Consider the following 10,734-nt stretch of genomic DNA (forward strand, 5'->3'; position numbering starts at 1 on the left):
CCACCAGGCAGGCGGAACGGGTGAGAGGTTTATCAGCGGATGCCTTTCGCTGAAGGGAGAAGAGGGAGCTTCCGAAGACGGAGCCCCGAAAGAGAGGGAAGTGTATTTTCACCCTGCGGCATTCAGGTGTATAATGAGTGATGAGCTGGTCCTGTTCAGGCCCCTCGACACTGTCCCCCTCGCCAGAGTCAACCCGGCGGCCGCAGTAAACCCAACCCTCACCCAGGAGTGCGCCCGTTGCCTAAGATGTGCTCGGGAGAGTAAAGAACCTGTGCCGATCGACCGGTTCGCCCCCTTTATGCTGGCATCTAGATTAAGGGGTTGCGAGCTTCCAGCCAAGCTCCACGAAGATCTGGAGACGGAGGAACGCGCCGTGGATGAGAGGGTGGCCCCACAATAAGACAAGGGGGGATTGCTAACTGCAACTTTTCGCACTGTAACTGATTTAATGCAGAAGAATTTAAGTTTGAAAGCCCAGCTGCGTATGGCCATTTAAGCGGTCAAAGAAGTGGCTGCGAAAGAAAATCCTGAGACGCCACGCCAAGATGGCACTGAGCAAGAGGGAGACCATGTGGAAGAACCGGAAGAGAAGGGTGGAGCTTCGGAGAAACCCGCGAGAATTCGGCCGGCGACCCCGCCCACTGATGCAGCGTCACTTCCGGCGACCCCGCCCACCGACGTAGCATCGCTTCCAGTGACCACGCCTTCATGCTGACGGAAGGGAGAATCGAGCGGAGGAGTGCATCCGCCCCTCCTGCCTGAAACAATAACAGCAGCATCGACTCCCGAAGTAACAGCTTGTCCTATGGCAACGATCACCCCAGTAACTGATGCACAAGCACAATTTGTATATGAAGATAAAACATAACACCAAGTGGGTGCCATCCTCAGCACCTGAAGAGACTCCCTGATATTTCTGGTGCCAAGGAGAGACATGAAAACAAGATTTTAAATACAGAGACACCATGAGACAAGAGCGGGTAGAGAGAGAGAGAAGCCCAAGATATTTGAGACAGCAGAGTCAGGGTTGCTTTTTCTGGACAGAGCCTGCTTGGGCTTTGTAGCCTGAGGATTCTGATTGCTATTCTGCTGTTGTCCAATGAATATTTTAAATTAAGAAGAGCTGTCTGCTTGGCTGTACATGACTCCAGGTGCATTCTATGCCCCTGCAGAGATAAAGTCCACCCCTAGCAGCTGAAGCAGAAGGTAGTAATCTGAACAGAGGCCCAGATACAAAGCCTAGGCCCAGAGTTAAAGGAGCCAGGGCCTCACCCTCTATAGAAGCTACACCTGGCAATGAATTGTTGGCTTCAGAGGTACTCTGAGACTATAAAAGCTCCCTGGGGAACCCACAATACCAGTTAGTAAGTGAAGATTCCTTGTCCTTAGTTTCCTCTCCCAATGTAAAATAAGTTCCTTGAAAGTATATGCGATAGATGGAGTAAAATTCATTTTAGATTTACACCACCCTAACTCTGTATTTCCATAGTCATGGGTTTACAGCTTAGCCATTTTTAAACATAATGGGGGAAAAAGCCATCTCTCTCAAATTAAGATGATGAAGAATGAGAACTGGAGGGTATAGGAAGTTATTATTTTCATTGACTTGCTAGAAGCAGAATTTTTTTTCCTCCTGCTGCTTAAATGGATGAAGTGTGGATTTACAAATAAATAAACAAATAAATTGACCCTCTCTAATTGACTTCAGAGTATACCTGCTCAGTTTCCAGGTAAAGGGATTCATTCCTGACTGTCAATTCAGCTTAGCATCTGTGAGACCTGCTAGTTTTGTTCTAACTTGTGCGATATCATTAGCAATGCTAGTTTGGCAAATCCCGCTCTTGTTTTGGTAGGACAAGAAGTTTCCTTCCATAGGATCGCATAATTGAAATTCATTGCTGATACTGTCCCCAAAATTGAATTCTTTTGCTAATTCTGTTGAAGAGGCACAATTGATTAATATAGAAGAAACAATGGAAAAGACTAACAACTAATAGAGAAAATTTAATCTCGCAGACCAGACAAGAGGACCATCTAGATCTGGCTTGTCCAACATATAGCCTGCAGGCCGCCACGTGGCCCGCCAAGCCATTTTCTGAGGCCTGAGGTGCTGTGACAGGAAATGAAAGTAAACACTGTTTACTTTTGTTTCCACCTCTTGTCTTGTCTTGTGCTTCCTAATGGCTGCTGAAGGGCTAGGGAAGGGACAAGGTTCCCACATGCACTGCATCAGCTTGATGTTGCTGACTCAGTGCATGTGGGAAGAGGAGTAGCTGGCAGCAAAAGCACAGGTCATTGGTGACTGGAGAGTGCGTTGTTCATGCTGGGAGCCAGAGCCATGAGCGAAAGAAGAAGTTTTGCATTGTGAAGCCCCAGAAGAGGCTGGATCACAGATGAGCATCGACAGGACCCGCCCATGGGCAGCATCTCGGGGCAGAAGGCAAAGCAGCCCCAGTGGCACGGCATGGGGCAGTTCTGGGCAAAGCTCGCACCTGCCAGCACCGCGGGCAGCGAACGGAGTCCAGGTAGGCACATGCAGGGCGATGGCAGTGGGGATGAAACCCCCCCAGACCCTCACCAGTCAACTTCCCCCACGCTAAATCATCACTTGCACCTGGCTCTGCCCCTTGGGGCCGTGGTGGGGGAGAAGGAGGAATCATCCTGGAGCCCCTGCGCCTGCCCCGCTCTATGCTCACCTGCGTGGTTCATCTTCCCAGTGGCAGGCAGAGAAGTTGCAGCCAAGGGCTGCCTGGGCGCTGCCCCATGCCCGGCTCACAGGTCTCCATGTGAGCGCACAGCACCGGCCCGGGCTGACTGTGCTGCCTTTGCCTCCCTCCCCGGCAGAGGAAGCCCCCTTTTTTTTTTCTGGCACATGTAGAGCCCGGCACATGTGGGCTGCAGCACCACAGCCCTTGCCCAGCTCCTCCTGTGCATCCATTAGAAGCTTTGTGCATCCATCCTGTGCATCCAAAAGAAGCTTTGTTCTTACAACTCAAAAGGACCCCATTAAAAGTGGAAGCGACGTGAAGTTCTGTGGTACCCTTGTAAGATTCTGTCTCATCCAGTCTGAAGTCCGGTGTAACACAGGCCTTAGAATTTCACCTGCTGCACTGAACCCTGTATCCTACATTTGACTAAAATAGCATAAAACCAAATGCTAATCATTATTTCTTGTTTAGTTAAATGTTAGCAGAGGACTTTGGAGCAATCCTGTGATGGTAAAGGAATTCAGTGCCCATTATTGTGATGAGCTGCTAAACTTAACAAAGCAGGGTATACAACCTAGCCAATGTATTCGCTCCTCAACCACAACTGTAATAACCTTATGTGCGCAGCTCAGCCTTACAACAGATACTCTGATGAAGGGGCCACTTATATACATCAGTGATTAGATGGAACCTTGAAATGGGGGACAAGCATAGGGAAGAGGACACACTTCCCAGCTCCTTATTGCAGGGGACTAATTTGAAATAACAGAAAGAAGATCTCATTTAAGAAATAATCCAAAGATTCTCTTTATCAGAAGGATCATATGAATGTATCACCCGCATAGCTTCAGATGGTAGTTTTCTTCCTTGTTTTGCAACAGCAGTGTACAGAATAGGAGAATTATAATACAAAGCCAGATTCCAGCTTGTGTCATGTTCTCTAATGTAGTTTCATTTAACTTGCATTAAGGGGGAAGAGATAGTGTGACAAAGCTAAGGTATCACAGAATGGTTTGTCTGCTGCTCGCTGAATAAAGAGCTCGTTTTTCCTGTCTCTTTTCCCTAGAGCTAATCTACACTACAGAGTGTGTGCTTCTATAGCTGTGCTGGTTTTCTTGAGACCTGACAATGGTTGTATTGCCACCTGTCTCTTTTTGCCTGGATAGTTCCTGTTGTAACAGAATGTCCCCAGTTATGAACCTCACTGGATAACTGTTCTGTATGCTTAAGACTGAACAATATGCTCAAGAATACAGCATGAATGATCTCGGCTCCAACGTAAGTTTGGAGCAGGTAAAAATCTTTGTAAAAATACTGTCCAGTGTTTGGATTGTGTTTGCTTCTGTTTCTCTTTGTGGGGGATTGGGGGCTCAACTTGTTAACTTTTTAAAGATGTGTTACTAACAAGTTATTAATGCAATAAAAGTAAATCTTCTTGAAGATTATTCTCAAAAATGCCCATATTTTGTTGCTTTGATTAGTTTCCACTCGGGCTGGTATCTTTGCCACATTTGATCTGTCGATAGGCATTATGCTTCTTTCATTCATTGAGAAGTGAGTAGAAGGGACAGTGTTTATTTTAGTCAAGTGTTTGGTATTATTTCATTGTTGCTTTTATCTTGTTTTTATTTTGGATTTTAAACCACATTTCCAAACCCATTTCATTGGTGTCAAAGGTCACGTGACATCACTTCCTGATGTAATACCACTTCCTGTGAGGTCTTTGAATATGGCTCGTTGGCCCATTGGGTGATAAAAAATTTGTGATCCGGCCTCACGTTCAAAAAGGTTGATCTAGATCATACAGATCACACCCCTGATCTAGATCATACAGATTTTTTACCATATCTTTTATCTTGAATCTGCTTCAAGCAGCAGTGTCACATGCTACAATCTGTTTTATAACAAAATCTTTACTTTACATTATGAAAAATATAACACCATATTATGAAATTGTATTGTGAAATATTAATTCAGTAAAAAAAAAAAAAAAAGTTGTTTTTTTTTCTTAATTAAGCACCTCTGCTGTGATGGAAATTCTCAACATAAAACACTAAGACACAAGAGCCAGAAAGTGAAACTGACCAAGTGAAGCCAATTGAACTAAGTGCCATGTGCAAGATGAGTGAAAGACAAAGATTAAAAGAGAAAATAAACTGAACAGCATCAACAGTGAAAATTGTTATATTTTTAAAAATTATTTTAGTCCTAATTAAGCTCCTCTGCTGTGATGGAAATTCTCAACATAAAACACTAAGACACAAGAGCCAGAAAGTGAAACTGACCAAGTGAAGCCAATTGAACTAAGTGCCATGTGCAAGATGAGTGAAAGACAAAGATTAAAAGAGAAAATAAACTGAACAGCATCAACAGTGAAAATTGTTATATTTTTAAAAATTATTTTAGTCCTAAAAATCTAATGTATTAACCATAAAACAAATATAAACATCCCCAAGTATACAGCCTGAACATTTCTAAGAATGGATGTTTGTTTGTGGTGTTTTTTAGCTGCATTATAGATCACGTTCATCTCCGGAGTATCTCTGTAATGTATGGATTATTAATTTTACATTCCACTTTCTGAATTACCCTTCAGAATGCCATATTTTGTCACTGAGAGTTATTGAAAAAATGACCAAGAGAACAAGCTGTTCAAACCATTTAAGTGAATCCTTATCCCAAGTCCAGTTTGCTACTTTCAGACACCTTAATAAGGAATTAGTAACAGTTCCATTTAGAGAGCCTCCTGAGGAAGAATGAGAGGGGCAAGGATTTCTTAGGATGATATCTTTTATTGGACCAAATGTTTAGATGGGATAGGAGTTAAACACGCTTTCAAATACAAGACATTCTTCTTTGTCAGCATCGTGTATTTGAAAACTTGTCTAAGTCCTATCCTAACTACACAGATCTTACAGCAACTTATTAAAAAAATAACATCAACAGTATACCTTCTGACGGTCTGTAATGACTGCATGATATCGTTTTCCCACAGTCCTTTTAATAGATTTTTTTTTTTTTAGTATAAATTTAAAAATAGAGATTACTTTTTATATCCTACAGAATATTCTTCTAATTATTTGGTCATTTTCACTTAAAAACAAAAAATAAAACAAAGAGAAAAGTGCTAATAGCTCTATAACAGAGCTAGAACATACTGAATATAACAGAAAGTGAAAGGAAGGAAAATCTTCTATATAAGATGATGAAAAACAAATATTCTCTTGATCAATATTTAAATTTAGAGGCATGGATGAAAGACGCAGCTGCCCATGAAAGCCCTGAAACAAGTTCCAGTCTCATAAGTTCCATACACGCACATAGAAAGAGAAGACAACATGAATATCACCTGTCTACCAGGCACTTACTACACATTTGCCTTGTGCTGCTCTTCTCCACTGAAATCACATCAGTGCAGTGTGACATGATTCATTTCCAACAGAAAAGACTCAACAAGGACAGCCTGGAGTTACTGGAGAAAATGGGGGGAAGTTTCCCCTTCCTTTCTCAGCGCTCCAATGAAAACCAAATTCAAGACTATCCAGGGTATTTTCCAGCTCTGACCGTCACAGAAAGAGGATGCTAAAACAACAATTCAAGTGATCCTTCAAGAAATCTTTACCATCTTCAGTAAAAACCTTACACAAACTACCTGGGACTGGAGTTCCATTGTCACTTTCCAAAATGGACTTCACCAGCAAATTCAGCTGTTGGAGGCCTGTTTGGTTGCACAAATGAAAGATGATGGGACTACTCCTAGAAGTGAGGACCAACTGCACACCAGACTGAAACTCAATAGATATTTCCAGAGAATACACAATTTCTTGGAAGAGAAGCACTATAATCTCCGTGCCTAGGAGATCATCCGTATAGAAATGCCCAATTGTTTTCTGTTTGTTGACCAACTCACAAAAAGTCTTAAAAACTAAGGTAATACGCCAAGAAAAAGTATTGTGCAACTCAGTTTAAGTTGTATAGTGGAGAAAATATTATCTATAAAAATAATGTAGGGGCTGGTGCCCCTTGTAGATAGTTGGCCAAACTCCAGATACCTTCCATAACAACAAAACCGGGCTCTTTACACTATGGAACTGGTATGAGTCAATATCTTTGGATTTGTTGTTATAAAATTACATTTCTCAATTGTTAATAACTATTATAAATTAATCTGTATTCACAAGTATTTTGTATATCCACAAACCCTGAACTCTTTCATATACTTGTAACCCTGGGCGTGACGCTACATGCGCCCTCGCCTGAATAATGGGATCCTGGGGTACCCGGTAGCCAGTAGCCCTGCCTAGCCCCCCTGGGAAGCTGCTGCAGTCCCCCGAGCGGAGAGCCTCCCCTTACAATCAAGTACCCTCGCAGACAATTCTCAAACTATTTACAAGATTTAATTATTTACAACATAACAAATAATCATTAAATAAGCACATGGATATACTGACTAATAAACCCTCAAGAACTTATTTACACAGTCTCTCACTTGCACACGGTGTACTGGGGATCCCATGTGCACCGTCCCTGGTGGGGTCTCTCACAGAGCGGGACTATCTGTGTCCCTGCACATGGTCTGTGGATGCTCCCTGGCACTGGTGTCCGTCTCCGTGCTCCTGGGGTCTCTGGGCAGCAAGCAGCAGCTCCTCTGCAGTTCCTGCAAGACAGCCTTCCCCTGCCTTTGCCCCTCTTCCCTGGTTCTGCTGTGAGCAGTGTCTGGGCTGCAGGCTGTAGCAACCCTCCTGCCCCACACAGCCCCACAGCCCCGGCAAACGCAGCCCCTCCCTGGGCTCTGCCTGCCCCTCGGGCCCCTCACCCCTCAGGGAAACTAGGGCAGACTCCGGCAGTCCCCACCCCAGCTCTGCTGTGCTCACCCAGCCACACCGGCTGCAGTCAGGTCTCTCCAGGCTTGGATTCTCCACACCAGCAGTCCCTGCCTGATCCTGCCGCCGCAGCTTCTCCACTCTGCTCCTGCAGGCCTCTCTCAGGGGCTCTCCGAGGGACCACTGTGCTGAGACTCTGAATCCGGTCTCCAGCCTGTCCCTCAGCCCCCTCTCTCTCTCGTCCCCCCCGCAGGAAAAACTGCTCCCCTTTTTATCCAAGCCTCTCAGTCAATCCCAGCTCAGGGCCCTTCCCCAGCTTTTGCTAAGGGCTCTCTTTCAAAACTTTGCTGGGGTTACATCACCCCTCCCACTTCCAACAGGGCTGCTTCCAAAACAGCTTCACTTGCCCTCAGAGCCTACAGTGTCCCCTCGGGGACAAACTCTGTCTCTCTCTGCCAGGGAGCCCTTCCCATTCCGTTCAGGTGGGTCCATTTTTTAAAGGCTGCTACATACTGTAAAAAGATTTTAATTTTTTAAAAATAAATAAAACTCCCCAACCATCTGTTGGCCTGAAGGTCAATATGAACAAGATTTTTCTCCACCCATCAGAGATAGAAATACAAACTTCCTTCCAGGAAAGGGAGATTTAGGAATGTGGTATTTTATATAAAAATTGTACTTTAATGTAGGTGTTAGAAGTCTTATAGGTAATACTTTTTCTTATCTCTGTCCATTTCTTCACAGCTTGCTACCCCTAAATAATAATAAATGATTTAACACATTTTATTTATATTGAGTATGTGTAATAATATGACTATGAAATGTCTGCAAGGATACAAATTTGTTCCACAGTCAGAAAGAACGTAGGGAGAACATGAACAGTGACCCCCTACTGTAAGTTTGTGCTCAGGATCACATTCCTATCAGTATATCAAAAAAGGGAGAATATTCCATCCTTTTTATCCTAGGCTTGTATCATGCCAAAATCTGCAGTTGTGCTGGAAGGCTGCTCCCTGTTTTATTAGTTCTCCTTATTACTCAAGTCTCTTTGCTCAAGTATCTATAACCATAAAATAGGCATGGCATTGTTACCCATAAAATGGACACATGCTCATCTATGTGTACCGTTACTGAGTTGAATAAAAGAAGACTCGGCCCTTTTTTTTTTCTTCAATGCACCTGACCTAATAGAAAACTGTTTAGAAACTGTCAATCTATTTCCTGAATTATTGGCCCTCTTATTAATTCCATTTGGTGTTGCCTAGGGCTTCAACTACTGATACTATGATAACGGTGGAATGAAACTGCATTGGGAAGTGGCATCATTTCTGTCACTCCTCCCCACTCCCCCCTGCAACACCTTCCCTTCTGAGTTGTTTCTTCTGTCAGTTACTTGCAAGTTAACCAAGTCTATACTTTGAATTAACAAGAATCTCACCTTGCTTTATAACTTAATCTTCACATGTTGTATGTTATACGGTATGACATAGAAAAAAAGAAAGCTGGTGAACAATACTAGAAAGAAATGATGTAATTGAACAGAAAGGGACAGATATGTGAACCAATTCAGAGGTGTTGAAAAAAAATTAAATGGAGTCTTCAAAAGATTTAACATGCCAGTTATTAAAGATTATACAAAAAGGGACCAACACAGCTTCCAAAGACACAGGGTAAAATCTTAATTCAGTTGAAGCCATTCTGAAAGCTCTTACAATTGCAGCAGAACCAGGAATTTGTAAAAAGGAGTGTGATGTGATAAAAATACCACGTTCAGGCACCGCAGCTCTCCAGGTTCTGAAGCCCCAAAACACCTAAAGAATATATACATCAAGGTGGGAATCTAAATGATATTCCAATGAAGGTGTTGCCAAAAGAGTCTCATAAATTGGCTGAGACAGATTGATTTTCAAAATAAATGCACATTAGAATCTCTCAAACACCTGAGGCCCGGTTGATTACAAAGAACAAAATATTCCTTCCAGGAAGGAAAAAAAAAAAATCAGCAACTTTATTAGCTAAAACAGAAGTGACACCTCCAAATAATTAAATATTTCCTAAATGACAAACTTCATAATCAGTCTGCCTGTGAGATAATCCACATGGAAATAACCTAGTTTTTAATTTAGGAACAAACAAGAACATTTAGAAACCGAAGGACAAGCATTTCATGAAGACCTCATGCAACTAAGTAATATTTTATTTGCCATGTAGCAGAGTGGTGTCCTTAGGGTCGTTGTGATCTCCCCTAAAGCCCCTTTTCCATGCTAAACTGGCCTAGGGGGCACCCTCAGTTCTCGCCCGCCACATCTTTGAGGGAAAATGTATAATAGGGAGGCTGCCTTTCTGTCACGGTTTCTTGCTATACACTTGCTTAGACACGGTTTCTTGCTGTACGCTGGCCCCATTCTGTAATGGGTGTTTCGGGGCACTCTAGCTTTATGGGCTATGCATGGCTCCAACCACCCCTTTACTAAGCCCCAAGCCTCACAGATGGAATAGATGTTCTTCAGTCCCGCCCTGCACCTCACTGGTGCCTGGGCTCTCCGCAGCCCTGTCCCACTCTGCACCCTCCCTGGCGCTCGGGGTCGGTGCCCCCCCAAATGCTGTACCCTCTGTGGCGCCAGTGTCCCCACGCTACCATGGATCCCCTATAAGGCCTCCTCCATCCCCTAATAGCCTCACCCAAGGCACCGGTGTCAAACAGCAAACAAAAACACAAGCCCCTGGGCTATAACAAATTCTAGCCGCCCAGCTATAACATTATTCTAGCCACCCCAGGGGTGCTCCATCCTTTATCAGTCTTGGTGCTGTACCTGCAGTCAGGCCTCTCCCCCCTGCTTGCTCTAGGAGAGCTCCTTCCCCCTTGGCTGCTGGCAGATAACTGCCCTCCTGACCTCAGGCCTGGGATTTATATGGGAGCCAGACCCTGCCCCTTCCAGTCAGCTGACCAGGTGCAGGTGCAGCCACTTCCCTCCTTAACCAGTTGTCTCGGCAACCTGCACCTGGGTTCTTATCTCTGCTTTCCAAGTAGCAGGCACTTAGTGCCCTACTACATGCCATCTAAAAAGAAGTTCAGAGTAATTTTTATCCCTTGATACTTCTTGTCTTTCAACATTGCAAAGTGTTGAGTGGATCACTTTAGAGGACTTGTAACAGTATCTGTCCTTATGTATTGATTTGTTTGTTTGCTGCCATTACTTATT

At 43.8% G+C, this 10,734-nt stretch overlaps 1 protein-coding gene across 1 annotated transcript in view; it reads right to left on the bottom strand.

Moving 5' to 3' along the window:
• The window catches only part of LOC102375321 (interferon epsilon-like), a 20,792-nt gene extending 10,433 nt beyond the window's left edge, over nt 1-10,359 (bottom strand). Inside the window, exon 1 of the mRNA XM_006034584.3 lies at nt 10,345-10,359. The gene's annotated coding sequence lies outside the window, so the exon portion shown is untranslated. The remainder of the gene's footprint in view (nt 1-10,344) is intronic.
• Between the last annotated feature and the right edge of the window lie 375 nt (nt 10,360-10,734).

This window comes from Alligator sinensis, unplaced genomic scaffold (genome assembly GCF_000455745.1).
Source record: "Alligator sinensis unplaced genomic scaffold, ASM45574v1 scaffold120_1, whole genome shotgun sequence".
Classification (NCBI taxonomy): domain Eukaryota; kingdom Metazoa; phylum Chordata; order Crocodylia; family Alligatoridae; genus Alligator; species Alligator sinensis.